Source organism: Silene latifolia, chromosome Y (assembly GCF_048544455.1).
Source record: "Silene latifolia isolate original U9 population chromosome Y, ASM4854445v1, whole genome shotgun sequence".
NCBI classification, from domain to species: domain Eukaryota; kingdom Viridiplantae; phylum Streptophyta; class Magnoliopsida; order Caryophyllales; family Caryophyllaceae; genus Silene; species Silene latifolia.
In genome coordinates, this window is record NC_133538.1 from 17938977 (window position 1) to 17951841 (window position 12865).

The window sequence follows — 12865 nt, forward strand, 5'->3', positions numbered from 1 at the left end:
TAAAACAACAACCACTATCACAATTTTTTCCCTCCAAACTACTCATAACTTTATTTCCATTAAAAATTAATGTTTCCTAAAATAACTCCTAAATTGGAGCACTTTATCAAGAGAAAACAAATCTAAATTTGTCTACTCATTTTTAAAAGGTATATACTTTCAACATTTTCTAAGTTATACTTAGCATTAAATGACAATATTTTCCATATGGTCCAACTTATACATTGAAAAATGGTAAAAACTAAATTTATTTTAATAATTATTTTTTAATCATGTTTATGATTTAAAAAACCTCGACTAAATAAAACTTACAGTATTATTTACTATTCCGTTTTTTATACATTGAAATTAAATATTATATAAAGTAATAATTATTAATGATTTAGTAATATTTAACATACCTTAACATAAACTTATTTTCAATCAATCAGGTCGAACGTGTCGGGTTTAACCCTGAAATCACGAGTCATCAAGAGCCGTGGATTGTTCGAATCACAATCATAGTTTACGGGACATGACCGTAAAATGGATCAAACAATCGGGTTTAGGTTGGGTCGGATTAGATTCTAACATTTTAATTGTAATACATGATTGCTGCTTTTGGACGGGTTACAAAAATCGTCATACCACTGATTTTGTTGTCTTATGATCTTTATTGGTGTAATTAACCGCCGAGACACTGGGTAAACATATGATAAGTTAGGTTCAAAAGAATCGACAAAAAACAAGATTTTTTTTGAAGTAAGAAGTTTCAAGATGATGGAAAAAATATTAATTTTGCTATAAATTTATAAGTCAAATTTTTAAATGATCTTATTTATACCCGTGCAACTTTGCACGGGTATTAATCTAGTTCAATTGATATAGCTAAAATGCAAGATATGAAAGGTAATATGTGTCTCGACTGAAATTCTATTGAAGCAGCTTTCCTAGAGTATTACCAGCACCTACTGGGAACAAAAGATGCTACAGTTCAGCCTAAGCTATCCATAGTTCAGACCGGACCCTGCATAATAGAAGACGTTCAACAACTATTAATTCAGGATATTTCAAAAATTAAACAATCCTTGTTTTATATTGACCAAAACAAGAGTCCAGGCCCAGATGGTTATTCGGCTGGCTTTTTTAAACAATCTTAGGATATTATTCAACATGATTTTAATGGAGTTGTGGAGCTGTGGGAGTTTTCTTTTAAGTCCAACAAAATTCTCAAAGAAATAAATTCTACCTTAATCACTCTCATCCCTAAGAAAGAGAATGCCGACTCGGTCTTGGAATACAGGCCCATTTCATCCTGCAATACCATTTATAGGACTATTAGCAAAGTCTTGGCAAATAGATTAAAGAGGGTCTTACCTGTATTAATTGGCAAAGAACAAGCTGCTTTTGTTGAAGGAAGGTCTATCTTTGACAATACCCTCATCACTCAAGAACTCATTAGAGTATACTCAAGAGGTGCCATATCTCCTAGATGCATGATAAAAATTGATACACAAAAAAAGTTCTAATCGAATCAATCGAATCGAATCGAATCGAATCGAATGGAGTGAATCAATCGAATCGAATCGAATGGAAATTAATCGAATCAATCAACTTATTAGAACTGAAATTAAGTCCAAAAGAACAGGGCCTTTGTTCTCTTATTCTTATTAGTAACCCTAGAATTTGGAGGTTTTGTCTTATGGGTATTTAATTAGAGTGTTAGGTAATTATATAGTTTAAATAAGGGATTATGAGTATTCTTATTGTTGTAGAGCATATTTGTGATAGTAGTTCCGAAATTAATTGTAGGAGGAGACTTCATAGAGAAGCCCTTCTAATGTGTGTGCTTATTGTGAAAGATTTGCTAAAATGTAGGGCTTCCCTACTCAGTCTTGGTAATATGGTTGTTTACATTTGTGTTAATTGCCATGGATTTCTTAGTAAATAATGCCATAATTGCATTATAACATGATTTATTGGGAAATTGACGTTAGTTGCGTATTATTATTGAAAATTCATTATACCATGATAATGGGTAAATGGTATTAGTTTCGCATTATCATTGGAATTGCATTATAATATGAAATTGAGTATGGGTGACTAAAGAATTGGAATACTTGTGGGTATATGCATTCATGTCATACCGTGGTTCATGTTAATGTGAAATGGATTTATTTGATATATATTGTGTGGCACTTTGGTTACTTGTGGATGCTGATTGGAGTATGTTGGTGGGATGTTGGTGGAAGATTATTGGTGTATGATTGTGTTGTTGAGGAGACGTAAGACGGTCTGGGGAGACCGTCTTATGCTTGGATCGCTCCTTGGAGTTTCCCACTCCAAGGAGAACGTGCACGTTTATGACTTGAGTATGGAGGGACTTATGTGGCATCACGACGTCTGGCAGGAGTCCGGTTTGCACCCGGACTCGATATTTTGGGTGTGTTCCGAAGATCTTTTATGGACTGCGATCCGGCTATTGGTGGCAGTGTTGTGATGTCGTCACCGGGTTGCTTTGGAGGAGGAGGAGTGATTGGGGTGACTTGTGGTTCTCATACTTCACTCTTGCATGTCTTTATTGCCTCTTATATCTTTACACTCATATTGTATAAGGAGTACTCGTATTATTGAGATTGACCTTTAATGTTTTCAAAATCTATGTTGAACCTATGATATTTTCGGTCATATGTGGAGCAATGGATTGACAAGTAGCATTGTGCATATTGATGAGTCGGAGGCTTGGAGCGGTCTTTCACTTAGCCTGTCACCACATAGCATTCTTAGTTTTTGACATTATTTATTAGACTCCGAGTATATCTATTGGTTTGTATATTTGGTATATTGTAACTTAAAGTCCTGGACATGTATTAATTCTCTTCACGCTTAAACTTATCTATGCTAAATATGCTTCTAAATAGTTTTTCGCACTCACTACCTTGGGAAACCAAGATGTGTAGTGCATCTATTAGCTAAGAAGGCCTTGCTAAAGGCTTCCTAATTAATGGGTGTTTTACAGTTCACCACATACTTTCTATAACCATTGGATAACTCGACTTTGCTCCACGTGTCCTTCATTGATATAAAATGAGCCGATTTAGTAAGTCGATCCACAATCACCCATATCATATTGTTGCTCTTTTGAGTCCTTGGTAATCCCATAATAAAGTCCATGGATATCGATTCTCACTTCCATTATGGTACTTCCAAAGATTGCACCTCTTTTGGTCTCCTATGTTGCCCTTTAACTCTTTGACGCGTCAAACACCTTGCCACATACTCTGCCATCTATTTCTTCATACCCAGGCCACCAAAACGTCTTCTTTAGATCTTTATACAACTTGTCACCATCTGGATGCACCGAGTAAGGTGTGCAATGGGCCTCATTCATAATCTTCTTCTTAAGCTCGTCATCATTAGTAATACACCATCTACCCTCAAATCCAATGCTACCATCCGAATGCAACCCAAAGCTCGATGTCTCATTCCTTCTTAAGGCCTCGTTCCACCCCCGGAACTTAGGATCCGCCATTTGCTTCTCCCGAATTTCATCGTACAACCCGGGCTCTAAGGTCAAATCACTCATAGCATCTCCTTTTCGGATCACATGGATGCTCATCCTCCTCACTTCCTCTTTCATTGTATAAAGCGGTACACAAGGAATGCGCCGATTTCTGCTCAAAGCATCTGCTACTACATTTGCCTTCCCTTCATGATACATAATATCCATGTCATAGTCACCATTTAACTCGATCCATCTCATGTTCAACTTATTTTAGGTATAGATGTACTTCAAACTCTTATGATCGCAAAAAAGTTGCTCCATAACGATAATACCTCCAAATTTTCAAGGCAAACACCACAGACACCCAACTCCAAGTCGTGAGTCGAATAGTTCTCCACATAAGGTTTCAATTGTCGTGAAGCATATGCGATAACCTTGCCATTTTGCATTAGTACACACCCTAACCCGTTCTTAGATGCATCAGTGTATACTTCAAATTCTTCACTTCCTTCTAGTAAGGTTACGACAGGGGGCGCAGTAAGGCACTCCTTTAAGGTTAAGAATGTCGTCTCACAATCCCGTCCCGCTTAGCTCGATTCTCGTTACTCATCAACGCAGTCAAAGGCCTAGCTATTTTAGAGAAATCTTTAACAAATATCCTATAGTAGCCGGAACCAAGGAAACTTCTCACCTCCACAACATTCTTTGGTGGCTCCCACTTAGACACCACTTAATTTTTACTTGAATCAATAGACACACCCTCTTTCGACACCATGTTCCCCAAGAATGCAACCTTCTCTAGCCGAAACCCAAACTTGCTTGGTTTAGCATAAAGTTTGTTATCTCTCTATGTTTGTAAAACAATCCTTAAGTGCTCCTCATGCTCTTCTTTTGTCTTAGAATAGACCAAAATTTCATCTATAAACACCACCATACCATACCCAAGTATGGACTAAAGACACGGTTCATAAAGTCCATAAATATGGTCGGGGCATTCGTCAACCCAAAAGGCAGCACAATGAACTCATAATGCCCATACCTTGATCAGAATATGGTCTTAGGAATATCTGCATCCCTAATCCGCAATTGATAGTAACACGACCTCGAATCGATCTTAGAGAACACTTCGACACCACTCAATTGATCAAACAAATCATCAGTCCTCGGTAGCGGGTACTTGTTCTTGATTGAAACATTATTCATTTCCCGATAATCAATGCATAACCTCATTATACCACCTTCTTCTTCACAAATAGAACTAGGGCTCCCTACGGTGAAACACTTGGTCTAATATTTCCCTTCTATAATAACTCACTCATTTGCCTTTCAACTCTTTTAATTCCTTCGGTCCCATCCGGTAAGGGGACTTAGATATAGGTCTCGTTCCCGGTTTCAACTCCACATGCACTAAAGTCAACTGCCCTCGTTGGAGGTAATCCGGGCACCTCCTTCAAAAACGCATCTTCAAAATCACCAACTACGGGTATCCCAAAAGTCTTACACTCCTCCACTCGAGTATCCCTCACATGACATAATATCATAGGATATCCCTTCCTTTGTCACGACTTCAAGGTTGTTACGTCAATAATTTTAACTTTTGGTTTGATTACAAAACCTCGATATGACACTATAACTCCCTTGGGACTTCTCAACGACACCTTTTTCTGATAACAATCAATATTATCCTTATACTTTTCCAACTAATCTATCCCTAAGATGATCTCAGACCCTTCCTAAGGAAACTCAAACAAGTTAATCGAAAAGTCTATTTCCTCAACAATTACCGACACATTTCTAAACAATCTATTACAAAAGACGGACTCACCACACCTCATCCCCTACAACCTCAAATTCCCTCAACTCTATACTCGACACATAACTCGTAGACACGAAGGAATGGGTGGCTCCCGAATCAACTAAAACAAAAGTAGGCTTAGAGTTAACTAGAAATGTACTCGTGACAACAAGACCATCCTTCTCTGCCGCTTTTTCCTCTATTGCAAACAACTTCCTACTACGCTTCAGCCCTCCTTAAACGGTACTAGTGGAATTAATCGGCCTAGTCTCCTAGCTTTTTGCCCTCCGGTGTTTTGCCTTTGAGATGATGCACCACAACGATTGAAACCACCACGAGTGAAACAACACTTGTTGAAGTTTGGGTTCCTAGAGGTACTCCATGAACCCGCAGTACGATTGCTAACCATGCTATGTGATGGGACTTGGTAAGAGCTTCCTTGGCTAAACCTTCGGTGTGAACCTCCCCCGGCACTCATGCACTCATACCTCTTGTGACTCACTCTACTGCAATTGTAGCTTTGTGGTCCTCTACCCTCACTAGGGGATCGAACAACACTCCAACCATGCCTTGAACTTCCATTATAATGAGAACCTCTCATGTAATACCAAGCTCTGGTAAAGCTTCTCTTGTGACCAAACAACCTTTTACCCTCTGCCTTCCTTTTCTCACTCCCTTTTTCCTATCCTCCTTAGCCATGTTAACTAGTCCCTCCACATGACCGACCCTAGCATAAACTTCCTTCAAGTCGGCTAGCACTCCCACCGACAACTTCTCTAGAATCATCAAAGTTATTCCCTTCTCAAAGCGAACGAACAAGATTTGGTGACTCAATTGCAAGTCCTCCACATAGGTAAGCAATTCATTAAACTTCACATAGTACTCTCGGACGGTCATGTCCTCCTTTATGACGAGGCTATCAAATTCTGCCCTTAACGTGTTCCTAATATGTTCGGCAATGAACTTATCTCGTATCTCACCCTTAAAGCTTGCCCAAGGTATACCGGACTCTCCACCATCCTTGTGAAGTTTGGCCACTCAAGTAGAATGCGGCTTAGTCAACCTTCAACTCTTCCGGGCAATTAACAACCTCAAAGACATTCTCTATCTCTCTTATCCAATTATCTACAAAGTTAGGTGCTCAGTTACCCTCATACTTTATAGGTCGATGCCTAGCTATAGTCGTACTCACGGTAGAAGCATCAACCACCACTTCTCTCCCTTTTCCTACATTCTTTAGAGCCTCCGTAAGTACTTGATTTTGCTCCACCAACCTCTCTACCTCCACATCCGACATTTTAGCAACCCTCGACGACGAAAAAGCTCTCTTTGGCGGTATCTTAGCTCCCTCCAGGCATACTCCGTCGAGTACTAGGGGGTGGTAGGGTACTCAATCGAGTGAAGGCCACTCGGTCCAATATATAGATAGAGTTATTGCGTACCTAACAAAGATAACCTAGGCTTAGCTAAGAAACAAATGTAGCTAGGGAATTAGGGGTCGATCTCAACTTGAGGGTAGATGCAATATGACAAGCTATGAGTAGAATTCTGTGATGAAAACAACGAATTTATATTAAAATATCATAATCCAACAAATACAAATCTCTAATCAAACATGGCTTCCGTACCCCCCAGATTATAGAACTACTCACACATAATAACTATTAAATGGATTAACATAAACATGTTAACAATATGAAAATTAGAATTGAAATGATAATATAAACTAGAGAATAGAAATTATCAACTTAAGGGAATAAGAACAAAAACTTGGAAAAACAAGAGCGACATAAACCCGGAAATAAAACTTGAACTAACTTGAACGATTGTTGAATAAAAATGTAAACTAAACTATTGAGATCTAGGGTTTTTTCGATAAAACTGAAATGTATGATACGAGATATCTAGAAATGATGGAATACATAAGTTTATATAGAATAAAGAGGGGAAGACGAATAGATTAGCATTGGGATTCACCACCTCGGGAACCCGTGGTCAACAACCATGATCGGGGCCGTAGCCAGTTAGATTTTCTTCATATATCTTCTTATGCAATTGAAACACAAATCATCTCAAGGACCCGGGGACACCAACCCAGATATAGGTCGTGAGTAAACCAATTTTGAGCCATAATATTTATGAAATCATCAAGTGATATGACCCCAAGGGGTAGGGGTTGCGTCATGAGGTCTCATGCAAGTCTTCCAATCTTCAGTAGAACTGAATTTCTTCAAATGGGCATTAATAATATCCCATTCCTACTTCCTCGACAAGCGTGAATATTCCTAAAACTCCCCTACATGACCAAGACTCGCTCCAAGTAGCCTCGTGATACTCGGTGAATGAAAAAATGATAGGAAAAAGTCGTAAGTCGTTTCATTTCCTACAAAATGCAAAAAAACATGCAAAACACCTGGAACACAGAATTAGCTCACATAATCACTTCAGAAAGTGCAAATTCTCATGTAAAAACGAGATAAAAGAGAGGTGAAAATCATATAAAAATAGGACACATCATATATCCTCATACTTGGCCAAGTGCCACAGTTCCAAGCACCACCCTAATCTACATAAAACCCCACTCGGTCGAGTGTCGAAGGACACTCGGTCGAGTACCCCTTACTCGACCGAGTCCTCGACCATACTCGATCGAATTCTACTCCAAAGCCTCTACACATACCCCGGCACCACAAGACTCACAGGTAACCCTATTTTGCACGTTTATAAGCGCACACATAGAAAGAGATCGCTAGGCTACGATATATAATAACACTTATAAATGGAGAATATCACATGCATAATACTTCTTATTCTGTTTCAAACTTGTCTATCAACTCGTTATTCACAAAACTTATCACATCATTATCCACATGAACCTGTCTTCATCATTTATGTAAACTCCTCAATCTTTCTTCACATGAATCCATCTACTCATGCATATCCACTACATATATTCAACAACCTCATTGTACACCAAGAAGTAGACACTCTACCCCACTCTCCTCCTTACCTTGTCGTGACCGGTTCGAGATTAAGAGGGCCTAAGTATGATTTCGGGACGTCTCCCGAGTCATTGCGGTAGCTCCTAACAATCTATTCCTGAGTTCAATTTGTTAGCTAGACACACCTAAGTTTATTAGGTTTATTGGTTTAGGTTTCAAAAGTGTCGCCCTGATACCACTTTGTAACACTCCAATTCATTAGGAAATTATTAGCAAGACCTTTCCTAGCAATGAGAGAGTCACCATCTCGGTTTCCCGAGGTAGCAAGCACCAAACAACTATTTAGAACGAAATTTATTATAGATATGTTTAACTTTAGTGAAATGCAAATACAAGTCTAATAAAACTTCCCAAAACTTTAGTGAATGCAAAAACAATGGCGAGAAATAAGAAATCGAGTAATAGTCCTTCTTTATCAAATCAAAAAACACAAAAACATGTTGATTTTGTTTTAAATTCTAAGAATAAGGGGAAAGCTCCTCAACTTCATCTACGGTTCTCATTGCAAGAATTTGAGTTGGAACTTGGATCCATTGTGGAGGATAAAGTGCTCGAAGCCCCTTACCAGGAGATACCGGAGAACCCAGAAATCAATCGCCCACCTTTGGTTCAGATCACAAATGAGGATGTTTCTGGTGAGATCAATTTCTGGTCCCCTTCTATTTTCTACTATATCCTAGGAGTAGAGGTGGCAATCATTGACACGACCCAAAAATACGACACGACCCAAAAATACGACACGAATCTGACACGAAGTTAGCGCGTTTGGATTAAGGCGTTATGACCCATTTAAGTAATTGGTTTGACACGGACACGCCACGAAACTTAAATGGGCCGGGTTAGGATTGAGCTCTTTTGACACGAACCCGACACGAATAACCCATTCATTTAAAAGTTTTATAATATAGTTGAATTTAATCAATAATCCAACCAAACAACTTAATAATATCATTCATCATTTTTGGGATACTAGGGCTATAAATCTTAGTTTATTTTATTAGTTTATTGGGTTAAACGAGTTAAATGGGTTGAAAATAACCTGCTAAAAGATAAATGGGTTAAACAGATCGGGCTACGTTATAGAAAAATTAAATGGGTTGGGTTAGGGTTGAGACAAATGACCCGTTTATGTAATTGGGTCAGGTTAGGGTTGGGGTAATGATGACCCGTTTAAATTTGACACGAACATGACGGGACCTGACCTGTTTGCCAGGTCTACCTAGGAATGAACCTGTAACACCCCAAGTTATTGAGAGTAAGGTTGTCCCACATCGGGGAATTGAGGAGGTTGTGATATGTTTATAAGGGATTTCACCCACCACTTAGTAACAAGGCCTTGTGCTTTTGGGCTTAAGTGAGGACAATTAATGGGCCCAAAAGTGCACACCCATCTTATTGGGGTTGTGTTACGACGGTGGCGGGTCGGGTTGTTATAAATGGTATCAGAGCGACCCTGCGACCGTGTGGTGAACCCGTGGTCGGGAGTACCCGGGTCACACACCTAGCGGGGGAGGATTATGGGCTTGGCTGCGGTCAAGTTGGAGTAACAACGAGGACGTTGTGTTCTTTAAGTGGGGGAGATTGTAACACCCCAAGTTATTGAGAGTAAGGTTGTCCCACATCGGGGAATTGAGGAGGTTGTGATATGTTTATAAGGGATTTCACCCACCACTTAGTAACAAGGCCTTGTGCTTTTGGGCTTAAGTGAGGACAATTAATGGGCCCAAAAGTGCACACCCATCTTATTGGGGTTGTGTTACGACGGTGGCGGGTCGGGTTGTTATAGAACCCTTCGAGTAATGTACTAACCGGGTTTGTCAAGCTCAGGGTGTAGATAAGATTTCATTCATGCCAAATGGAATTTTCCTTATTCGTTTCAAAACAAAAGAACAACAGCAGTTTATATTAAATAATGGTCACTTGTTATTTGATAACAAACCTGTTATTGTGAGAGAATGGAAACTGAAAACAGTTTTGATAAAACTTGATGTGAAAAGAGTTCCTATCTGGATGAAATTATATGATTTGGAAGTGAAGTATTTAGGGGTGGAAAGCCTGAAGAAATTAAGTGGGTGGTAGGTCAGTATATTAAATGCGATGATGCTACATTCCATAAGAATTTCCTAGGTTTTGCTCGAATTTTAATTGAGGTAGATATTGGGCAGAAATTCCCGTCTGAGATCTCTTTCTCGGATGAAAATGGTAAGACCCAAACTCTTCGTGTTGTATATGGCTGGTTGCCTCTATCATGTACTGTATGCAAAGGGATGGGACATCTTGCTAATTCCTGTAGGAAGGGGAATCCCAAGCTTGTGGTGAAGAGAATATGGAAGCCTCGGGTTAATGTTGGTCCAAAGTAGATAGTCCCTAAACAGAAGGCACCTGTGCAGCCCCCTAAGAGGGTTCCTATGCAGAAACCTACACCTATTGTTCCAGTGGGGGTTGTAAACCCGGTTGTGACACCAAGAATCCCTGATGTGTAAACTTCATTGCCTTGAAGGTTTATAGCTAGGATGACGAGAACTAATAGTGGTGAGAATAGATCTTTTACTCCTGGAGGGTTATCTTTTATGGAAGCCTTCTCCAACTCTCTGCAAAAGACTATAAGGGTGATTATTGAGAATAGACATGTTTAGAAAAGGGAGTCTAGCTGTAACAACATTGATAATGAGTAGTTGTGGAGTTTGGAAGTTAGGGGTATGAATAATCCTACCAAACAACTTGAAATAAAAAAGTTTATAAACCAGAATAAGGTGGAATTATTTGGGTTAGTTGAAACTAAAATAAAAAGTAGTAGTGGGAATAATGTAGGAATTAATCTTTATGAGAATTGGTCCATTTGCGCAAATTCTAGTCTTCATCCTGGAGGCAGAGTTTAGCTTATTTGGAATCCTAATTCTTATGAGGTGCATATCCAGGACGTCACTATTCAGAATATTCATGCTCAGGTGTTTGATAAGACCATGAAGAGGGTATTTTGGTATACTATGTTGTATCGGTTGAATAAAATTGCTGAAAAGGAAGATTTATGGAGGAGTATTAGGAGATATCACTGCAATATAGCTGATCCTTGGCTAATTTATGGTGATTTTAATGCTATTCTCAATTGAAATAAAAGAATTGGTGGGGCTAATGTCACAAATGCTGAGATCTAACCTATGAGACAACTAGTACAGGATTGCAACTTGATTGATCTTAAAGCTAAGGGTGCGTTTTACACTTGAACTAATAAGCATTATCATGGATCAAAGGTGTATAGAAGAATTGATAGAGTTTTGTGCAATGAGTGTGGATAGATGAGTATCCTAATAGTTATGGTCACTTTTTGCCCGTGGGTATTTTTGATCATTGTCCTTGTTTGATTAACTTTGAGGAGGAAAGGCAGAGAAGAGGTGCCTCATTTAAATATTTTAACATGTGATCCTTATGTAACACCCCCATACCCCAAGTGCCTTACCAGAACCACTTAAAGCATGGAAGAGCTACCATCTAGGTTACCCGAGGCAATGTATATCAAATAGACAATAAACAAACATACTTTATTAAATATGTTTAAAGGGATACAAGTCCAAAAACCAAAACTGATAAAGTATAATACAGATGTTCCTCAAAACTGTCGAACCAACTAAAAACAATGTAAAAGAATGTCTATGACACAGTGAAAGACTTCTAAACAGCTCGTGGTGACTCAACCCAGCTATCCCATGCGTATCGACTCATACCTGCTCACCATCCCCGAATGGATCACCACAGTTTTTAAAACATTTAAACGGGGTCAGTACTGATTACACAAACGTTACAACCAAAGCAATACAACAATCCAATCCAACCAAACCAATCTCCATCAAATCACCACACACCTGACTACACACTAAAGTGTGTAGTCCTGCCAGAATACTCATCGCAACAAGTATTCCACACCGCCAGTGGGGGACCGCAGTCGTTCCCACCTAAGCCCCGCTCATCTCATCCGAGCGATAAACCCAAGTTCCTAAATGTGCACATCCCTTATGTGGCGGGTTCCACAGAAGGCGAATCAAGGGCGTGAAGCCACTCCCGCAAGTAACTCCACTCAGCCGAGGATGCACCTCGCAAACCACAAACAGTTATATAATCAACAATACAATCAACCATTATCCAATTCATTACCGATATGATATCCAACAACAACAAAAACAATAACAACAACCAATTACCAACAATGCCATGTAAACAATACTGAGTAAGGAAACCTTACTTGGAAAAGAAATCACCAAGATCGTCACAATTAGCTAATCATAACCGTTCTTCAACGAAATCACCTCCTATAAACACACAATCATACAATCACAATCTAACATCAACAATACTCCCCAAAACCCCCAAATTACCCAATTAGGATTTCAACTAAAATCAATGAAACGATATAAAAATCATATTAGAAGCTCACCTGCAATGCGACGGTCTCAATGGCGTAAAGAACTCAACGATCCGACGACTCTAGCCCTTAGGATTTGATAGCAATGCGAAAGAGGAGAGTAACGTAACATGTTTTTATTTCTTATGAAACTTAGAATAGGGTAAAATGACAAGAAACTGACGAAA